The 21,991-nt window shown below is 38.6% G+C and overlaps 1 pseudogene; it reads right to left on the reverse strand.

The window, feature by feature from the left end:
* Nucleotides 1–435: 435 nt before the first annotated feature.
* LOC118238166 lies at nucleotides 436–11,909 on the reverse strand (annotated as a pseudogene).
* Between the last annotated feature and the right edge of the window lie 10,082 nt (nucleotides 11,910–21,991).

The following is a 21,991-nucleotide window of genomic DNA, read 5'->3' on the forward strand; positions in this document are numbered from 1 at the left end:
AACATCAAATGTTAGGCCTGCAACATTACTGTGTGTGTTAGGGTTCTCAGTGTGAGCGTTAGACCTGCAGTACATACTAACGCATGTACTTGGGTTCCCAGTGTCAGAGTTAGAGTTAGATCTGCAGCACAAATGCATGTGTAGCACCAGGCTTTCAAAGAAGACACTGCAGAAATACAGGAAGGCAATCCTCCTGGTAGGCACATTCCTCCCTACCACCCCCTGGAGAGTTCTCTGGAGGCTTTTATGTAAGAAGACTAAACATGATTAATGTAATATGCTAATATGCCCAGTACTAAAAAGTTCCTCTAATTTTCTGAAGTGCTTGTCTTTTGCCCATTTCTAATAAGATAATAAATGTAATATTAAGTGGCTTGAGTTACAGTTTCATTTCTTATTTTGGAGAGCATTTTTTTTTATTTATGTAAAGGAAACTTAGCCGTGTACATTTAGCCCTAATTTAGTGGCAAGTTCTTTGGCCTTGACTCCCCAGTGGTAGCCAGTCTCATTCTTGTAATTAATCCTTATAGCTTCTATCATCTTAGCTAGAGCTCCTTTGTCTTCCAAATTGACCTGTGTGAAGGCAACAGTTGTTTATCTTCCTATGAACCAGCCATCCCAGCCTGACCTTTCCCTTGATGTAGTAGAAGACCATTATCTTGTCACACAGGGCAGGTAGGAAGACCATTACTTGAATGGGGTCTATGTCAGACATCCCTCTTTCCTAGAAACTTTCTTCTCAACAGTGGCCAGCAACCTTTCTTCTGCTGCTTTGTCTCTGGCCTGTACTTGTGGGCAAGTTTAAGCAGCTGGGCAGTTGTCAGTTCAGGGCTTGGCTGAACCGGTTAATGACAGGAAATACTCTGAGCCACTTTTAAAGGATGGTCCTTTGCTGTTGCAGACTGATGTAGCTAGAGGGACTAAGTGATGGAGTTCTCCTTTGGGCTGGATGTTTCATTCAATGCCAAAGTTCTTAGGACTTCTCAAATGGTATTTGCCACCTTTTTGGCCTCTTGCTTCTTGCTGACAGCTGAGACCTGAGGCCGGGGACCCTTTCTTCCCCTTGGCTTTCTTTCTTTTGGGCAACTTACAGCCATACCACCCTGAATGTGCCTAAGCTTGGAAGCTAAGTGGGTCAGGCCTGGTTAGTACTTGGATGGGAGTTACACTTTCTATATGAGTTTGCTAACAGAACTTGACACAAGAGCCTTTGTGAAGTGGCTTGATTGGTGTGGTTACCATAGCAACATGGTTGAAAGGAAGAAAGATTTCCTTTAGGAACCTTTTCTAAATGCTGTTTTGTAACCCATAACGATATCACTGGCTTGCCATCCCTGTGTGAAGGGAAAGAGATCACTTTGAGGGTCAACCTGGTGTCTTGTGTTTATAGATTATGCTAAGCAATCAAGACTGCTTGGCTCCTCTCACAGTCCCATAGCAGAGCGAGCTCTGTTCTTTAGGATTCTGTGAGAATAGGAATCTCACACAGGAGCCCTTTATGTCTGAAAATGCATAGAGGGAACTGGACCCAGACCAACAATCACGTTCTGTTTATAGCTAATGTCTGCAACAGATTTTTAATTCCCTCTTTATCTTTGTTTGAAATTCTTCAATTTATCAATAATTTGTTCTGTGCACGATGTTACTGTTTTTAGGAGACAAAGTGGTTTTAACCAGTAAATTGATCAGCAGGAGCTTCATTTAAAACTTCCTGGTGGTTTGATATTCTGGAATTACTGTAAACCCCAAGGCTTACATTTGCACTTTGCTTTGTAACAGGGTAAACGTCTGTTCCATTATCACAGCAACTGTGTACAAAAACACATCAAGTCAGTCAAGTACCACCATAGGGTGTTTTCCAGAGCTTAAAATGACCTGATGGTTATTTCACTTGTACCAGCAATAATAACAGCAGTCATGACTATTACAACTATTTTTCTAATCAGCCACATGTTTGCAGTTTTTCATTTTCACTCATTGGTTCAAGACCTTGGAATCAGACACTCCAAAATAGATCCTTTGACTTTAAATAGAGAAGTCTAACTTCAAGGTTGTCAAGGTGTAATTTTGTAAAGGAGTTAGAAGAAAAAAATACTTTATATTGATATGAATATTTAAAGCTTCTAGCTTTTGGATCTCATGATTGATAACAAAATTCACATACAAAAACATGATGTAATTATGTTCGAATGATTTTTTGATGAGTAATATTTTTGAATTGAGTTTCTAGATGCTTACAATTTCTAAGCCAATGTTTTATTTTATTTTATTTTATTTTATTTTTGATTTGTGTTATCTGGAATGATCCTGCCATTTAAACCTACTGGGAAATCACAGATCATGCCTTGAATCTAATTCACATGACAATTATTATTTATTTAGGATTTTGCTGATTGTCACGGAAAGTCTTATGTTTTGGAGGCATGCCACTGTCTGTGACTAAGTTTATGGTGACCACAGCTTAGGTGTGACTAGAGACTGTATCAGATTAGAGCTTGTGAAGCCAGGCACTTCTCTTCTCTCCTGTTCTCATCCTCCATTTGCTCCCCCTCTAAATAAAAATGAAGTGGAAGTGAAAATGAAACAGTAGCTTTATAACGAATACCATTATAAAATATGCAATAAGTCAAATATTCATCTATTAGTGGAACTTGAGTATAAGAAAGCTACAAGAGATTTGTCTATACTTAACTAGGAAGAGAGAGCTAAGAGTCAAGCTTACAAATGTGTTCTCACTTGCTATATATTGAAATGAGCCCCCTCTCCAGTTAATTACGTGGATGCACTTCAGGTTGAATTTCAGGTTCAGTTATGGATGCCCCTGCACAAGGTCAAGAGCTTCTAATTAGCCTTTGTTTTGTCCTAGACATGCATGTCTCTTAGTTGGGGTGTAACCAGTGCTATGTACATATATGTGCTGCGTATATCTGCATAGACACCATTCTCCAGTGAGGGGCTGCACTTTCCTCCTCCCAGCCATGCTAGAATTATTTCTGGTTTCTTCCACTTCCTGCCAGCCTTGGAATGGCTGTCATCTGTGTGTGCTCACAGTTTTCACATATTTTGACTTCCCAAATAGGTATTTGTTTTTGTTTCTTTCCCGTGTTTGATGCTCTTGACTTTACCTTTTAATGGGACTTTATTTTTTCCACTAGCTTCAGGTTGGCAGCTTCTCCCTGATTCCCTAGCACCCCTTTTTTTTCCCCTTCCTTCCAAATTCCACCCTTGACTCTTAGAGCAGTTCATTTTCAGAGATTATTTCTGCCATCTGCCCTCTTGGTCTCCAGAATGACTTGCTATGAACCTGCATGGAAAGCAGCTTGTGTAGAAATTCTGCTCAACATGATTTTACTTGCTTTTGTTTGTCGTTTTGAAACCCAATCTCATTATGTAGCTTAAGTTGCTTTTGGCATCACTGTGTAGTCCAGGCTGACTTGAATGTGTGATTCTGATGACTCTACCTCCAGAGTGCTAGAATTATTGGACATGTTTCACCTACACTTAGTTTTCAGTGTTTCCTACTTTTAAAGAAAAAAATTAAAAAGATTTTATTCATTTTTATGTGAGCCTTTTACTTGTATGGATGTGTGTGTATTGATGTATATCTGGTGCCAGTTGGAGGTCAGAAGAGGGCACCAGTGTCTCTGAAACTGGAGTTACAGGTGATTCTAAGTCCCATATATGTACTGGGAAACGAACCTGAGTCCTCTGCAGGTGTAGCCAGTGCTCTTAATTGCTGACTTAGTGCTCCAGCCCCATTATTATGCATCTTTAACCTCACCTTTGTGGCTGTTGGATGACATAAACTCTTTACTGGGTTTCAACATAGCACCCTAGATTCTTTTCATACGAGCACAGAGCCCACTTTACATGGGCACAATTTGTTTTCAGTTGTAAATCAATAAGCACTTATTGAGCATCCATTGTGTGTCAGGTGCTGTGCTCTGGGGTGGCAAAGATGCATAGTCCCTGCCCTGTGCTCTTTTAGAGATTAGCAATTTAGAGGGAGACAAGTAAGTGTGATTACACTCCAGTGTTCTGAGACATAGGAAGAAAGAAAACACCCGAGAGAAATAATTACCTCAGACTAGGAGTGGGAAGAAAGGTGAGCCAGAAGCAAAGAAGGCACCACACATAAGACTGTTGTTACTGGTGATATTTTCTTCAACCAAGTAGTTATTTCTGTGGAATTGAAAGTCAGGACTTTACTTCTTAAGTCTGTATCCTGGGAACTCAGCACAGCATCTCATGTATATTTACCAAATATGGTAGGTATATTTACCAAATACATGAGTGAGAGGAACATATCTCCCATCCTGTGAAAGAAAAGGCAGGGAGAAATGCATTCTGTCTGTGGCTTCTGCAAGTTTTCAAGGCCATTTTGAATTTGAATCCCATATTTGTTAATGGCTGGTAACTCCCTGCTGGCCTCCTTGCTCCCTTTTCTCAGTCTTGGTTTTAATTTGATCTCATCTGCAGACTTAATGATGGTGCCTGGTCTGGAATCTAAGACCCTCCAGGACCTTCAGTCTGGTGTTGAGGTTATAAGCATGCATCACTAAGTCTGCTAAATGGATTTCTTTCACTGCAGTCCTTCTGAGGTAATTCCAAGGTCATTGCCTTCTTTGAGAAATGTTTGTCTGTTTTGTTAACCTTTAAGAACCTTAAGGAGTTTTCCTGGGAGTTTCTAATGTTTGCCACTTTCACAGGTATCAGTGATATTCTTTAGGATGGTGGGCTGAGGGCCAAAATGTGTTCTACTAAAGGTTAGAATAGGTAAATAAACTCATACAAAATTTTGTCCCAAATCTGTCTTTCCTAGTTGATCTTTCATTTTTCTTTTTAAAAAAAGCCTGTTTGTTTTATGTGTGCAATAGATGTAAGCCATTATTGCTTAGTTAGCTTAGCAAAATTGAGAATATAATAGCAGGATTTAAAAATAATATTTTATTAATTATTTGAGTATTTAATATAACATGTTTTGAAAATATTTGTCCCCAACTCCTTTGAGATATCTCTACCTCCCCATTCTCTCAACTTCTTGGTTTTGTTGTGTGCTCTCCCAGTCCCTGCCAGTCCCCTTACCCCTATAGAGTACAGTTTGTGTTGCCAAAACACTTTTCTATATGGGGACTTCCCTGAAGCTTAGTCAACCTGCTAGGGCCACAGCATTAAAGAAAACTGGTTAGTCTTCTCTCAGCAGCTATGAAATGCAATAGTCCTTTTGCTAAGGGTGAGAGTTCATGAATGCCTACTACCAGTCCTGTCCATGCTGGGAATTTGCCTGTTCTGATCTTGAACTGTCCTTGTGCATGCTGTCACAACTCTTGTGAATTCATATTTTGGTAAAACACTGTTTCTTTGTAGTAATCCTTTGGCTCTAGTTGTTGCTATCCCTTCTTCTGTAGTGACCCCTGAGATTTGGGAGGAGGGGGATGACATAGACATCCCATTAAGGGATGAGAACATCACAGTCAGTCTCCGGTTCTCTGCATGTTGACTAATTGCAGGTCTCTGTGTTAATCACCATTTACCAAAAGAAGTTCCTCTGCTGATGGTTGAGAGATATACTAATCTATGGGCATATCAATAAGTCATTAGGAGTTGTATTTAATACTATGTCAATTTAACAGAATGATAATTGTAGGTTCTCTCATAGAACCTATGGCCCATCTAATCACAAGTTTTTGGCCTTTTGTGATAGTCGTTCTGGTATGGCTTCCATCTTGTAGAATAAGACTAAAATCCAATAAGATGGTGGTTGGTTACTCCCATTATATTCATGCCAGTATTGCAACAGTGGGCATGTCCTGCAAGGAAAGTTATTATTGTAGATCATATTGGTTTATAGTTGCATTAAATAGATGCACCTATCTAATTATTTATTTTCCTCTGTTAGTAAGCATAGGATCTTCTAACACTATGAAAACTAGATAGTGGGGAGTGCCTGCTTGATTCCTTCTGCCATCTTTTATGCCTCAGATATGTAGTGTCTTCCACAATAGGGTCTTACTATCAACTTCTGGAAGGTAACTGAGATAGTGGTAATCACCTGTAAATTTTGGCAGACTGTGGGACTTTACTGACGACAATTAAAAAAGAGATAGCCTGTTCCTGGTGATAAGGTTTTTATTTGCTAGAATAAAAAGGCTAGTTTGGGTATTATACCCCTGTTATAGGATAATTCTATATTGAAATCTATTTATCTATGTATATGTCTATGTGTATGTATGTATATGTCTATGTTTTGGAAGCTTATACATTGGTAGGTTTCTATGTTTTTTTTCCAAAAGGCTTTTATTGTTTAGTTATCCTTCACAATCTACTTTTGGTAGCAATATTCTCTTTGCAGGGAATATTGAGTGGAGAAATTGCATGAGAATAAGCAATTAGACAAGTAAGCAAGCAATGTACATGCATTCATTTATCTCTCTGTTCTTGACTGTGTGTGATGTGACCACCTTGTTTTGCTTTCCTGATGTCACAGACTGTGAGCTGAAATAAGTGACATTCCTTCCTAAGTTGCTTTTTGTCAGGGGGTTTATCATAGCGATAGAAATGAAACTAGTACACAGAATTTTCATAGGAAAAGGCAGATTTCTAGGTGACATGTGAAGAAATTTCAGTTTCAGTAGTTGCATGTGATAGAACTGAATCACCAATGCTATATTTTTCTGTGTGCAATATAATTTCAATTTTCTCACTATAAAATGCACTGGTATTTTTAAATTTATAAATATGATTAAAATATCTTGGTACATAATATATTCATATATGTATATGCATGGGCCTGAGTATGTGTGTGATACAACACACACACACACACACACACACACACACACACACAAATACACACATATATGTATATATATCACACGCATTCTGTTGCCTGCCAATGCTAGAAGAGGTTATCTGATCCCCCTTGGACTGGAGTTTTAGGCAGTTGTGAGCCATGTGCTGTGGATACTAAAACTCCCCATTTTATAATTAAAATTTTTGTAATTGAGAAATATATATCCTATTCAGGAAACACATTTTATCTTTATCAGTGATTAATGTCTTATAATGAGAAGGCTCTTTCAGGAATTTAGAAATTATTATTCTGCTTACTATGGTGGCTCATACATTTAATACCAGCACTGCAGAAAACAGAGGCATGCAGTACTCTATGAGTTCAATGCCAACCAGGCAGGCCTACATAGAGAGTTCCAACCAGTGAGACCTATACAGTGAGAACTTGTCTTGACAAAACAAAGCAAAAACCCCCAAGCAATAACAACAAAAACCCAGAAATGATTGTCTAATACCTACCTTGGAACTCTTTCTCCTGATGAAGTTTGATTTTTACTACTGGAAATTATGTTATGACTAGGCATTGTGGCAAATGCCTATGATCCCAATACTCTCAAGGCTGAGGCAGGAGAATCACTAGTCAAGGCCAGATTAAGCTATATGACAAAACTCTACTAAAAAAAGCAAGGTATCAAGTATATAATATAATGTACACAGTATACTATGTAATAACTAAAGTCTCAGTTACTTTTCTTTCACTGTAATAAAATACCCTGAACAAAGCAATGCAACACTCCTTGGAAGGGTTATTTGTTTCAAAGTTCTTGACAGATTCAGGTCATTTTGTTAGGAAAGGCATAGCAGTGATGGGGAGGAAAGTCTTAGCATCAGGAGCAAGAAGCTGACAGTTCACATTGTGAGTACTTCAGGAAGCAGAATGTGAACAGGAAGTGGGCCAGATTAGACAGCCTCAAGGCATTCCCTAGTGCGCCACTTCCTCCACCTTGTAAAGGTTCTACAACCTTCCTAAAAAGGAGGGTGTGGGGTGGGGTCTGTGTTCAAACAGATGAGCTTGTGGGAGACATTTCGCATTCAAAATACAATGTATGTGTGCATCTTTCAATCATCATTCTAATGTTTGTTGATTCAGTTCTACAAACATTCATGGGCCCTTCCCTTGAGCTAATTCTGTCAGATTTTTATTGACTGTTTACCTGTTCCAGGTCCTGTGGTTAGTCAACAGGTTATATAACATTTCCTCTATGTGCATAGTGCCTGTTGGTCCCAGACATGTTGACACATGGTTCAGTTCAGTGGTGTAAATGCTGCAAGATAGTAGGGATGCTGTGTTTCCCTGTAAGGCAGTTGGGCTTTTGTCCAGATAAAGAAGAGAAATTCGTGAGCCAAACCAGGACTCTGTGGAACTGTTTCCAGCTTTATTAGCTGCTATCCATCAGGTTTTTATTATTACACCATTTCAGTTGCCTTTGTCCTCAGTCACAGGACGATTCCACCTCTGGAAGTGTTGCCTTTTTCAGTTCAGGGCTTTCCCCAAACTAAGCCCACACAGGGCTTTGGCATGCTCAGTTAGAAAGTGCAAGGGGATGATTATCCTGAGGAACACCTGCAAAAGGCAATAGGGGACGGGTGCTGGAGGTTGGGGTACATGCCCCTGCTTTCCTTTACCCATAGGAGTAGTCTGGAGGTCAAGGATCTCGCTACCATCTCTTATTTGATTTTAATTCCTTCTTTTCTTTACCTTGCTCTTCTGGAGTCACTTCTGAAATGAAATACCAGAAAGTTTTAAGTCTTAAGTCATGCTTTCAGGGGAACCAAAATATTTAAAGATTTGCAGTTGGCAAATGAAACAATGACATTATCCAGAACATCTGGTAAACTTGTCTCTCTCCTTATGACAATGGTCAGCTGATGCTGAAGACTGACCACTGCTTAGATGGGATAAATGTTACAGGCTCCCCTAATCTCAGTCAGAATCTCTCTTTAAATTACCAGTCAGGTTGGAAAAGCAGAGGATGCAGAGACCTTGGATAACACTTGCATTGAGTCTTTCAAATGTTTGGAGAACTTTTCAAAAGGAGAGTCAGGAGAAAGCCTTACATGGCAAAGGCAATAGGTCAGAGACAAAGAGACATGCTTGTCATTTGTTTCCTGGAAGGACTGTGAGTGGTTGTTCATCTTCCTTTTCAAAGTTTACACTATGGTAATAGATGTGGTCATTCAGTAAAGTTATGCAGTTCTTGTTTTCATCAATTACAAAAAACATGACTATCAACAGTGATTAATTGGATCATTGTACAATCAGCCCTATAGTAATAAGCACCCATTGTGTTGCAGGGAGGCATATGCTCATCATACCCATTAGGGCGGCACTTTGGCCCAGAGGCCTGATGAATTGGCCTGCCTTTTCTTGCCACAGCTGTCACAATGGCTCTGATAGCAGGTGATAGTTCTGTTAGAACATGTCAGCTTGGTGCTTGTCTCTCATGACATCTATTGAGGGAAGATCCCTTTTAGATTTGATCCAGACAATGACCTTGATATTCCCGGTGAAGAATAAAGGCTCACAATTATTGTTTCATGATGGGCAGACTTGTAGCTTGTGCCTCACACCCATCATATCAAATTATCAGCCTGAAACTGGTAAGGTGATGAGTGCTGGTTCTTGACAATATGTCTATAACTGCTGGGATTGTACAGATACTAAACCTTCTATGAGTTCTCTTATAGGGATGCACTGAGGTAATGTGCATCATTAGACTTTCTGGTGTGTTCATAGAGACCATGATGCTGTAGATTAACATATGGCTCAGAATAAGATCCTTAAGGAATCATTATTTGAATCCAATATATAGGTAGAAAATCAATAGTTTGACTGACAGGTGTTTTTGTTTTGTTTTAAACAAATTTCAGGGAGGCATAAATGGAAGCAAACCTGAACTTTGGAATTCCTCTTCTATATTGGATTCCTGGCTTCACTGTTGAGACTGGAAAGCTGGAGAACTTGCTAATGTCCTGGAAGCTTCCCTTGTCTCATTTGTGGAGCTGAGATGCTCCCACCAGCATGACTCCTTAACATTCTATGTCAGTCAGTTGTAAGAACATTGGAAGCAGGTTTTAGTTAGAGAACATATCAACATATAGTTGTAGTATTGTTTTAGTCATCTAAGTGTCTAAGTAGTTTTGAATGTCAAAATGTGAAGTAAAATAGTGTTTTAAAATTGCTTCTTATTTTAAAGACAAAGTTTTGCTACATACTTTATGCTAGAGTCAAACTCAAAGTCTAATTGTCTTAGCATTTTTAATGCTAGGATGATGCCTAGACTATGGAGAGATAGATATGGTTCAGATAGAGTGCTAGAGAAGACATCATCCAATGAGGGAATCTATATTTGAGTATCAGAGATGTAACTGGTAGCTGGTGCCTTTGCCCATGCCATTTCTACCCTTCTTTAGTCCATGGAACTATTATTCTTGGCTTTTTCTCCTGTTTTTCTGTTCTCTGGGTGGTGGCATCATTCCTCTGTCTGGCACTTGTTTTCTCTCAAAGTGGTCTTTCATTTCTCTGTGATCAGGAAGTTGAAATTTTTTGTCTATGTCTAAGTCTGTAGTACTTCATTGCTTATGAAATATCTCTGAAAATGCATGTCTGGGGCCCTACATCCTGAATCTGATTCACGGAATTCCAGTCTAGATCCAAGGATTCAAATGATTATTACTTCTCATTTGAATCTGTTGAAAATGGTCTTTTGAAAGGCATGGGTCCTGAACATACATTACTAAAATCCAGCCATAATTCATAGACCACATGAAATCAGGCCTTTTCAGGATGATATGGCATAGACAATTTATATAATCAAAGATGTTATTGTTTGTTATTTTAAGATAAGTCTGTGGGTTTACTTTTATCACTAAGTTGACTTTACATAAATATACAGAGCCAAACAGCTCAAAAGGATTACTGAGTGTTTCTGCATTAGTATAGTATACAATGTGCTTGAATATCTAGTCAAGATATATTTCTATTGGGTATTGTTTCTTTGAAAGCATCAGGAAGCCACATATGCTTTTTTATGGGTTCTGTGAACTTTATGGATGGTAATTTAGAGAGGAGGGCTTATCTTAGAGTTTAATTGCCATGAAGAGATGCCATGACCACAACAACACATATGAAGGAAAGCATTTAATTAGGGCTGGCTTACAGTTAAGAGGTTTAGTTCATCATTATCATGGCAGGAAACATGGAGCTCAAAGAGAGACACAGTGTAGCAGAAGGAGTCAAGTAAGAGTTCTATATCCAGATCACCAGGCAGCAGGAAGAAAGAGTTAACTACTTGGCCTTGTTTGGGCTTCTGAAACCTAAAAGTCTACCCCAGTGACACACTTCCTCCAACATGACCACACTTACTCCATCAAGGCCACATGTCCTAATCTTTTCAAATAATGCTACTCCCTATGAGCCTATGGTGGTCATTTTCATTCACAGTACAACAGGGTTCCACAAAGTCTTCTCATTCTGTGGATCTTGGTAAGCTGTGAGGGGATATGTTTAGTGCATTGGGAGTTAGGTTGGTCAGAGAGCATAGGGTCTCCTCTCTTCTTCTCATGCTCTTACTGGGGTAAGTTGTTCAGGGCATTTTGCTCCATGGAGGCCATTTGAACTGTGAAGTCTACCATCCTGTTGCTATAGTCACATTCCTTGTCATACCAATAAATCAACATGACTACATAGTCCTTGAGGGCAATTCCAGCCCCACCATCAAAGATAGAAGAGTAGCTGTCACTGTTATAGTTTCTGGAGGCAACCTGATCCTCAGTATAGTCCAGTATGCTCCTTAGAGGTCTCTCTGATGCCTACTTCAACACTTTCTTGATACAGTTATACTTGGCTGTTTTCTTCAAATGTAGGTCAGATCTATGACACATAGTTTGTGGGTAGGGATGCATGGTGCCAATGAGCTTTCATTCAGCTTTTGAATGACCTTGCCTGAAGCATTAGCAGTGCCAGTGGATTCACTGATGATGATCTGGGCAGTCCCACAGTCATCAGGGCTCTCCACAGGTTTCTGGGTGGCAGTGAAGGCAGGGACTGTAGTCATCAGTCCTTTAATAATGTCAAAGTTGTCATGATGACCTTTCCCAGGAGGCCTAAGCAGTTGCTTGTGAAGGAAGCATTGCTGACAATCTGGATTGAGTTCACATGATCCATAGCCATCACTGACATTGGAACATCAGCAGAAAGGGGAGAGATGATGGTCATTTTGGTTCAATTCTTTCATTGGGCCACTGCTTTCTCCTTGGTGGTGAAGAAGCCAGTATGCCACACAACATATTTGGCACCAGAATCAGCCCATTTGTTATTGATGGAATCTTGTTCTTTGAGGATGGAGATGACCTTCCCACTGATTATAGGCTTCTCATTCATAGTCATGACTGTTCCAAGGAACTTGTTGTAGGTGGCATCAGACTGGAATAAACAGATCATGTTCCAAGGTCAGTGAAGGGAACATGGTTGATGACAGTATTCACTTCACCAGAGTTGAAGACAATCCTGGTGACCAGGCGCTCTATATAGCCAAATCCATTTCCTGTGACCTTTACCACTGTGCCTCAGGGACATTCTGGCACTTCATAAGAAGATGTGGCTGTCTCTGGAATGGGGCAGAATAGAGTCAAACCACATATACTTTTAAAGTTGTGCTAGCACATAATCTTTGGATTTGGTATTTCATTGTAGTTATTTTAAAATTGGCAAGCGTGGAATTGCAGTAGGGTTTCCCATGCAAAAAGTAACCTTGGTGACACATTGGTTGTATCTTGAAGGAAACTACTAGGAGCAGCATTTGTTGCTTTGTTCTAGTCTTCATACTTTTATAGCCACACACTTTTACTTTCTTTCCTTTTACTTGCAGATCCAGATCAGGTGCTACAGTAGGATTTAAAGAATACAGTAAATTTAACTGGGGACTGTATACCAACTTGTACTGAATGCATCAAATTTCCATTGCTCATCAATTTTGTCCAGAATGTGTTTGGATTTAAGGTCCTAGTCAGTGTGTGCTTTTATTTGAAGGATGCTTGTAGGATGTATGTAGTAGGACGCATATTGGTTAGCTCTTAGCTATTGTTTCACCTCTACTGCCCAGCCATTCATCACCCTCATTGCATGTTTCAATAATGGAGGAGTATCTCTAGGAAAAGTGGAAGGACTATAGATGGAAAAGATAGTACAACAACAAAATAAAAAGCACTTCAACCTTGGGCTCATTAAGCAACTTCAGGTTCTCAATAACCATGCAAGACTTCCTGTAGTTTATTTCATAAACTTATTAAAAAGGGAGATGATTAGATATGAAGTGAGCTTTGACCAAACCCTTTTTTTCCAAAAAGCAAAATTGTTTATAAGAACCAATTCTAACTTTATTAACCACTCACAAATTACCAATGAAGAGATCTAGTGAAACTTTCTGAATAATAGTTCAATCTCTCCTAATGTGCAGTTACTTTGTTTGTTTGATTACAGTGATTATAGTGTTCATTAGTACTGACTGGGTAGGTGCAGTGGCTCATATCTTCAGATAAGCTACAGCCTGGGAAATCTCACAGCTTCTATTTTCATCAGCTTTAAACCATACTTCCCACTCCTCTCAGTGTCAGCAGCTATTCCTTTAGCATAATATTTTTATCACTGTAATTGTGATGGAACAAAAGCAATTCCTGGTTGTTCTTGCCTTCTAGTTGTCCCAGTTATAACTCTGGTGACAGAATTGGGTTTTTGTCTCCATGGGCCAGGTTAAGTCAGTGTGAATGTATTTCTGGCGCCTTCATAGTGTATCTCAGCACAGCAGTCAGTTGGAGGGAGCAGATCTGGATGTTGAACTTGGGTGAAGTGATTTAAAAACATGTTTTTAATGGTGGTCCAAATATATCTCTTAATTGAAACCCACTTAAGCATATGTGATGTTTGAAATGTCTTCATAGCTTCACAGTTGGTCAGTATAGGAGAGTGGTTATGCCATTCGTAAGCCAGCCAAGATGAAAATCTGTGCCATGGACCAGCCTTAAACAGATGCAGTTCAGCCCTCCTCAGGCTTTGTCAGTATGTACTTGATAGTTTCAGGTAGTCTCAGAGCATGAACTTCTGAAGCTACACATCTCATAGAACTTGAAGGTGGTTTAATTTGAGTGACTCAGGGACTATTTAAATATCTGGAGAGCCCATGATGGGAGCCTTGATTATGTTCATTACACATGAATATAGGTTCTCTGTTTTAACAAAATCAGATGGTTGCAGTTTGGAATTTGAACCTAATTTGCTGTCAATGTTTTTGAAAGTCTTTGAAAATGTGATATTTATGTGCACACAAAGATGTCCCAGTTATCTCCAAAAATAACTACCAAAAGTATATGCTGTAAATCATAGCTTGGACATCCAAAAGGCTTTCCTTCTCTGTCTATTCATGAATCTTCTTTTCTTTGTATTACAATTAAGTTGTATAGTCATCCTTTGTAATTGTCAGCCTCTGCCTAACTTGCTTTGTGGGCTTGAGCTACTCAACTTATTAAACAGTTACCCTACTGTAATTTGGATTGTAACAATCTCAGATAATTGTTATGGAAATTTAGTGATGCTAGGTATTGAGTAAACAGCATCTTCATTAGTTTCCCCATTTCCTTCTTATACTTCTGGATTTTGAGAAGGGTTCTGATCCAGCAATGTTGGCCTGTTGGGCACAGGTCACACAAAAGGCACAGAAGGAGAGTTTCTGTCAAAAGAGAGACAAAGTCCCTTCTGTTCCCCCCACTCAATTGGCTCTGTTAATATAGAAACAGAAGACAAATTTTTGGTTGGGTATAGTCACCAAGGTTTTCTTTCAAACCTAGAAGTCATTGGTCACTGAGTCCTTTAAGCTATCTCTGCAGTTAACACACTTTCTACATGGGGGTTTTATTTGGGTTTTTCTCACCTGTCTTCTTTGTCAGATTTTGAACATTTGAGATCAGGGGTCATGTCTCAGTTACTCTTCATGGAACTAAAATGTGTCCAATATGCAAGGTCTTTAACTTAGAAAGAAATAGAGATAAAATATTCTAAATTAAAGGAAACATGCCAAATGCCTCGACAGTAAGGATAGGTGTTTTAAACACACCTGTAGTTTTATTAGAGAGAGAAAGAAGGCTTTTAAAAAATAAAGGGCAAATCAACTAGATATAAAAGAACAAAAAGTCTGGGTTTATGTTTTAGAAAATATTTTAGCAATAAATATTGTTGATAGAATTCTTTGGCATTTGGTGTTTTTGTCTTTTCTGTCAAAATAGTTGTCATAAGTAGGGCTGTAAAATATATTATATTTTTGTAATATTAATATTAATGCAAGGAATTCAAAGGTTAATGATAATGCTGTAAGATGCAGTTGCTAACAGAATCAGAAAGTGTAGGTTTTTGTACTCTGTAAATGAGGTTTCAATTGAATTCAGTTTTCTGATTGGCAAAACTAATTCCATTTGAGTTATTCATTATAAGTGACTCATTGTTTCAGTTACATTACAGGATAAGCTAAGCCTAATAACTGTTTACATGATTACTATTATTAATTTTACCTGAGGTGTGAATTTTTTCAGATGAAAGAAGAGAAAATTTCCCACAAACACTTGCAGGTATATTTACCCATCTGTAAGTAAAATGATAGCCAATGAAGGCAGTAGTAAATCCACTGACTGTCAGTTACATCATATACATACTCTCCCACTCAGCTCTCTTTACCTTCTCAATGGTCACTTTCCAAGGAAGAAAACTGAAAGTCATAGTTTCTTCGAGATCATATACCTAAGTGCTACTTTTTGGGTGCTCTCCTTTCCTGCATAAATACCCATAATTTTAGCATCTATACATCTCCTTGGAAGGAGGGAAAGAGAATTTTAATGTAATATTGGAAGCACTTGCTGTTTTGGGGAATGTCATGTACTCAGTGTGACCTGTTTACAGGTACTTAATTTGTCAGTCTCTTTTTTAACTTCTCTTTTTGTGCTTTCTTCTTTTGCTTTTGGATTTAGAGATATCATTAGGAGAATAGGCTGTGAATATTATTTCATATGACAGTTTAGGCTTTGCTATATAGGTCCTTTACCCTATTACTGTTAATGGGATAAAACAAAGAAACAGTCTCAGGACTCCTGTGTACACCTTGTGTCTTGAAATAGTAATTTCATCACTTTCTTCACCATTTCCTCTGAGTGAACTGACATCTTCAGGATAGGAGAAAGCTCCCTCAGGTAATCCTCATGAAACTATGTGTATGGATAACTGGAAAAGTTAGAGTCCTCAAAAATCCCAACTCACAGTGAGAGTGTGGTGGTGATGAAAGCTCAGGAGGCCTCAGACTCAAAACACAGATGGAGACCTCAACCTATGATTTGCAGATTGGAGTATCTTTCTGGGACAGATGCTGAGACACAGTCAGGTACTGAGGTGCACAATCAGTGGATGAGTGTGTCTTCTTGAGAGAGAATGACACCCCATACTGCAGAATTTTTAATCCTTGATGAATTTTGCATGGCATGTTATGAGAAGAAGATTTTTGATGAATGATAGTGGTGGGTGAGAAGGGGGATTCTGGAAATGAATAGGGGTTTTCCAGTTATTGGAGCAACTCCTCTTTTCTGTCCTCATATGAGGCTTTCTCTTGAGGAGTGACAGCCATCTGGATAAGGATAATGAAATAGAGATGGCATTAAGTCATTATTAGTGGTCATTTCAGTAAGATGTGCTGGACTCAGATGGCTTAGGTGGTCTTTCTGTTCTATAATTTTTGAGGTCTCATGATATTCCCTTCCAGAAGGTTCTGAGGTTTTATCAGCATTCCACAGCATGTTATCTGCTCTTCTCACATGTTGATCTAGCAAACCTCCACAATTTAACAAATTAACTTTACCATGGATGCAATTGACTCCAGTTGTGGAATGGAATCAAAGTTTAATATTAGCAACAATAAATAGTATGTTAGAGTTTTCATACGCTTTCTCCTTATATTGTTTGAGTGGTATTAATAAGAGAGAAATATCCAATTTTACTGTCCTCTTTGCATCCCAGCTTTCTTTTTAGAATGCTAGCATTGTTTGTAGAGAATTGTGGTAATACAATCAAGGGCTAAAATGGAGACTCAAGGGAAGCTAAACATCATGCCACAAAGTAGATAGTGGAGAGTTAGGGGTAATGGGTGACCCTTATTTTAAATCATCAAAATGATTAAAAGATACTCAGAATGCACACATATTTTCTAAACATCAGTGAAATAAATAGCCAAGCACCATTTTAAACTCTCCCTGATGACAGGAAAATGTTTGGCTTATTGTGTATAGTAATGGACATGAGCTACTAGCTAATATTTGAACTGACAATGGCTTTCAATGTTTTCTCTTTTGAGCCTTCTGAACATATGTAACTGGAGGGTAGTGGCACCTCCTGTTACCATGTATGTGTGAGGCTGGCAAGAGAGAGAAACTGGCAAGACAGCAAAGATTAGTGTGACATGTAGGTGTTAGGATCTAGATGTTTTATTTGTCCTTAAAAGAAATAAATTCACTTCCTGGAATACAAAGTTGACAGATGAAGATGTTAGACTAAGCAATTCTTTTATGCTCTAGTCCCACAGTGCTGTCACTCAATTCAGTTTGACCCAGAGTTTCCTCATACATTTATGCAGATTTTTAGCAGTATAGTCTTCTGTCAGAATATACTTTGGTCAGTTTACTGAGAGAGAATGAATGGTTCATGTGAAAAAATTATAATCAGTTGTTGTTAAAAATTTCCTCTGGACTTTTTAATACGCAGAGACAAGAAACAAAGTTAGCATGCATTTGATGTCAGGCAGTCAGTGGATACTTACAGTGTGTCTATGTACACAATCTGGAGTAGGGAGAGAAGGATGGAGTGAGAATAGCTCTTCCCTGTCTGGGACTCTGAACACTGGCCCCAGAGCAGCATGCTTGTGTAGTTTTGCAAGCTCCTGGATGTCAATATTTACTTACCATCTCTCCACTAAACAGTTATTTTAAATTTCCAAAAGAATTCTGTTAACATTTGCTTTGGTAAAGTAGGGATTTGGTGTTTGAAAGTAACAATGTTTGTTTTGTGTTTCTTTTCAATTATTTATTTTTAGTTTGGGGCAGGGGTTCAAATTGAAGTGGTCAGGCTTCCTTTAAGTGTCATTACCTGATGAACCATCACAAAGGATCCTGTTTTGGTTTTTGAGTCTGAGAAAATTCTTCCCTGGATTGACTAGGGTCACATATCAGTCACTGTGAGTGTTTGTGTGTGTGTGTGTGTGGGGGGGGTTGTTGGGTATTAAAAGTGTAATTAAGTGGGAGGATTTCTCTGTAGAGAGCTGCTAAGGTAAATAAGAGTGATGGCTATTCATTACAAAGTGCATCTAAACATGTAAGATGGAAGGCTAAATGTTAATTGAAACTGACAGTATTGCCTGTACTGTCTTGATTGGGGAGGCAGCCACATTTTCACTAAGGCCTTTGAACGCTATTGCTTCTGAGTTTCATTTCTGGGAAACTAGAAGCAGGTTTCTTCTTTGCTAACACTAAAGACACCAGAGCTTGCAAGGTACCACTCCTTTCCTCTGCTGGTGGCTCTTCATCTGATCCCATTCTTCCTTTTTCTTAATCACTGAGCTACATATTTAGTGCTTGTGTCTTCCAACCTGTTAAAGTTCCTGGTCTTCTCTGCAAAAATAAAAAGTTCCCCAAAGGCTCACCTGAGACAGTTCTCTTTAATGAACATTTAGATGGACTCAAGGATTCTTTTTCAAATCAACATAACAAAAACTGATAGAAGCCTTTAAGGGGTCACAGAAAACTTGATGTCATTGCTGTCAGAGGACTAGTGATACTATATGGCAAAAACCAAATAAATGCATTCATGAGATGAACAAAACTGTGAGAGACCAATTAATTATCTATCTATCTATCTATCTATCTATCTATCTATCTATCTATCTAGAGACACACACATATATATGTATGTGTGTGTGTGTGTGTGTGTGTGTGTGTGTGTGTGTGTGTGTGTAACAAGTATTTCATTAAAACACACAGGACTTTAATTAGCATGAACTAATGTACATTCACGCTCAATGTTTCTCCACTTTTTGAGTATTTTATGAATCCTCATATTCCTGCAGGAAAAGCAGGAATATGCGTCCACCTTCACACATGAAAGCAAAGACTCAGTCCTTACAGGGTTTCTCATAGGCACTTCACTGCAGACATTAGACAGGAGTCTCTGTGCTCTGACTCATGGCTCTTTGTACATTTCTATCAATGAGATGTCTGACTGAAACAACTGTGTTTATATGCGATCACTGAAGCTGAGTGGGAGGCACAGTTTCGCATTAAATATATTTAACTACCTGCAAATTTCCAGGAGGCTTATCCTTTTTGTACTAACTGCTGAATGGCAATCTCCATGAACAACACTACACATGGAGTAGGTTCCTAGTAAACAGTTGCTAAGTGAATGGATGAGTAAGAACGCCACCACTTCTAGATGGTTTACCATGCAATCGCCAGAATGTACCAGGAAGTCACTCTTTATTAAGATGATTCAAAATGACTTGGGTAGATTATACAACTCCTATTTATAATGTTTTTGGTTAGTATCAGACCCTCTTTGCTGATTTATTTTGCTTAGACCAGCACATTTAGAGTAGTTTGGTTCTGCATTCTTTGAATAGCCCCTTTTAGAAAACATTATTGTCTGCATCCTTAACACAGGAAGGGGTTTCTCTGTGCATTCTAGGTTAGCCTTAAACTTTCTGTCTTTCTGCTTCAGCTTCCCTGGTGCAGGTATTACAGGCGGGCACCGCCACACCTGCTATATTTGTAGCTCTTAAAGGATACATGGGGCCCTGAACGTAATGATCCTGGGACCTAACCTACATCATCAAATTGTTCAGTTAATTTAAAGAGGTAGCATATTAATACTTACTTGAGAATAAAAAGGAAAAAGAAAATCAAAACATTGCCACATAAATACTTAAACATTTAAAATGTTCAAATTATATACCAACTAAAGTATAAAAAGAGAATTCTATTTAGTAAAATATTAATCACAGCCTGAGATATTTTATACAATCTTGGTTTGAGCAGTTTTGAACTCAGTTTGTTTTCCTCTTCCAAAAAACATTCTAGTAAACCTGTCTACTGAGGAAGTGTAGACACCAAAATGAACAAATTCACTTGGGAGTGAAAAGACATCTTCACACTTCTCAAGGTCTCCACAGATTAATGGAGTCATTGACAAACACATCAGGTTCTTTAATACAAGCACAATGGTATACTCTGTTGGACCTGTGCTCCCTGTGATACAGAGAGTTGCGAGGCCATAAATGATGGGACATCTAAGAATTAGAATCCCTGCCATGGGTACCTATCTTGATATGTGAGTGCTGAAAGGGCTTTCCCTAGCTACATCCTGGAGAGATTAGGCACTCTGAGCATGTCAGCAAGCATCCTCTTTGGCTGTCTTGCCCCTTGCAAGACATACATTGGCACAGAATAAACAGATCACAATTAAATAGTCTATTTATTTAATAACTTTGGAAAACAAGAGAGAGTTTGGAATTCATTCCTAAAGGAGGTTTCCATGAAACTGCATGTTATAGCTTTGGCAGAACTTAGGCAAATCTCTTATCGTAACACAATTATAGTCTGAATTTGTTTATAACACGATCAAATTTTGGGAGCTTTAAGTCTCTTGAATATGAACTAATACTAAGGAGAACCACGTGATGGCGATTTTCAATTTACTGCAGATGGCTGGGATAGAATGTTTCGGTTAATCAAACATTAGAGTAGCTTAGAGAGTACAGGATTATTTTGCTGGGGTCATTCAAGTCCATTAACTAGAATAAAACAAAATTTCTTGGCATGTAAAATATTGTGAGCATATGTGAATTAAATTCCATGTTTATTCAGAAGGCCCCTTCAGGTACTAGGGAGGTTCTGGGTTATCAATTGAGGCACATGATTTTCTGTTTCCTTGAAAATAGGTTTGACTACTTGGCATTTCTAGTTCTCCCAATTCTGGATAAATTAATGCCTGTATTTCTTAGCCTCAAGATTATAGCTTTTGCCTTTAGTCTACAAAGATCCTGGATGTCAGTAAAATAGGGATCATGCTGTTTTAAAGCCTTTGATTAGGATGGGGATTTGACCTGATAAGTTACTGCTCTTAAATGTACGTTAATGTCACCAGATTAGAGAGCTATAGGTATTTACAGTGATTTTGAAAAATTTAATATTATGAGGGAAAAATAGTCTAATGTCATATTCCTACTTCAGAGTCACACACTCTGGTGTCTAATAAACATTCCAGGCTGTAGAATGCTCAGTTGAAGAAATTGGTAAGTGAGGATCATTGTAATGAAGTGAGGTTAGTTTTATGTCTGAGTAGTATTTTACTTTAATATCAATGGTCAAATGTTCCACTGACCTCTGCTACTTCTAATAGAGAATGGTTCTCAATTTTATATATTTAGATATTCCTCCCCAAGAATTTAACATTAACATTCCAGTATTATTAGAATTTACTTATAACTTGGCAAATGGGAAACACAGCAAGCTGAACAAGGGAGTGCATACCTGTAATACCAGATTTGGGAGGTTAAGGATTCCAAATTCCAGGCCAGCATGGGCTACATAGCCAGGCCCTGTCTCAAAGCACTAACACAAGCAAAACAAATTAAGGCAGTTCCTCACTGCTTGCCCTGGTTTTCACATGCTCACATGCTATTTTCTGACTTCAGTAAACTTTTCAGTTGTGGTACCAGCAGTAGGCAGAGTTGACTTCAAAAGGTCTGTGTGTTTTCATCACGGACATCACTTGGCAATTAATTTATTCAGATATGCTTCTGGACTTCAAGCTGTAGTAACTTTCTCTGCTTTTGAAACATATAAGATAAAAAGTGCCCTCCTCCTCCTCCCTCCTTCCCCTCCTCCTCCTTCACCTCCTCCTCCTCCTTCTCCTCCTCCTTCTTTTACTTTTTATTTTTTCTGAGACATGGCCTTGCTATATAGATCCAAGCCCTGTGGAGCTTGCCGTGTATACAAGGCTAACTTTGAATTTATGATCATCTTCTTGAGTCTACCTCCTTAGTGCTAAGATTATGAGAAT

The sequence above is a fragment of the Cricetulus griseus genome, chromosome 2, assembly GCF_003668045.3.
Source record: "Cricetulus griseus strain 17A/GY chromosome 2, alternate assembly CriGri-PICRH-1.0, whole genome shotgun sequence".
Classification (NCBI taxonomy): Eukaryota; Metazoa; Chordata; class Mammalia; order Rodentia; family Cricetidae; genus Cricetulus; species Cricetulus griseus.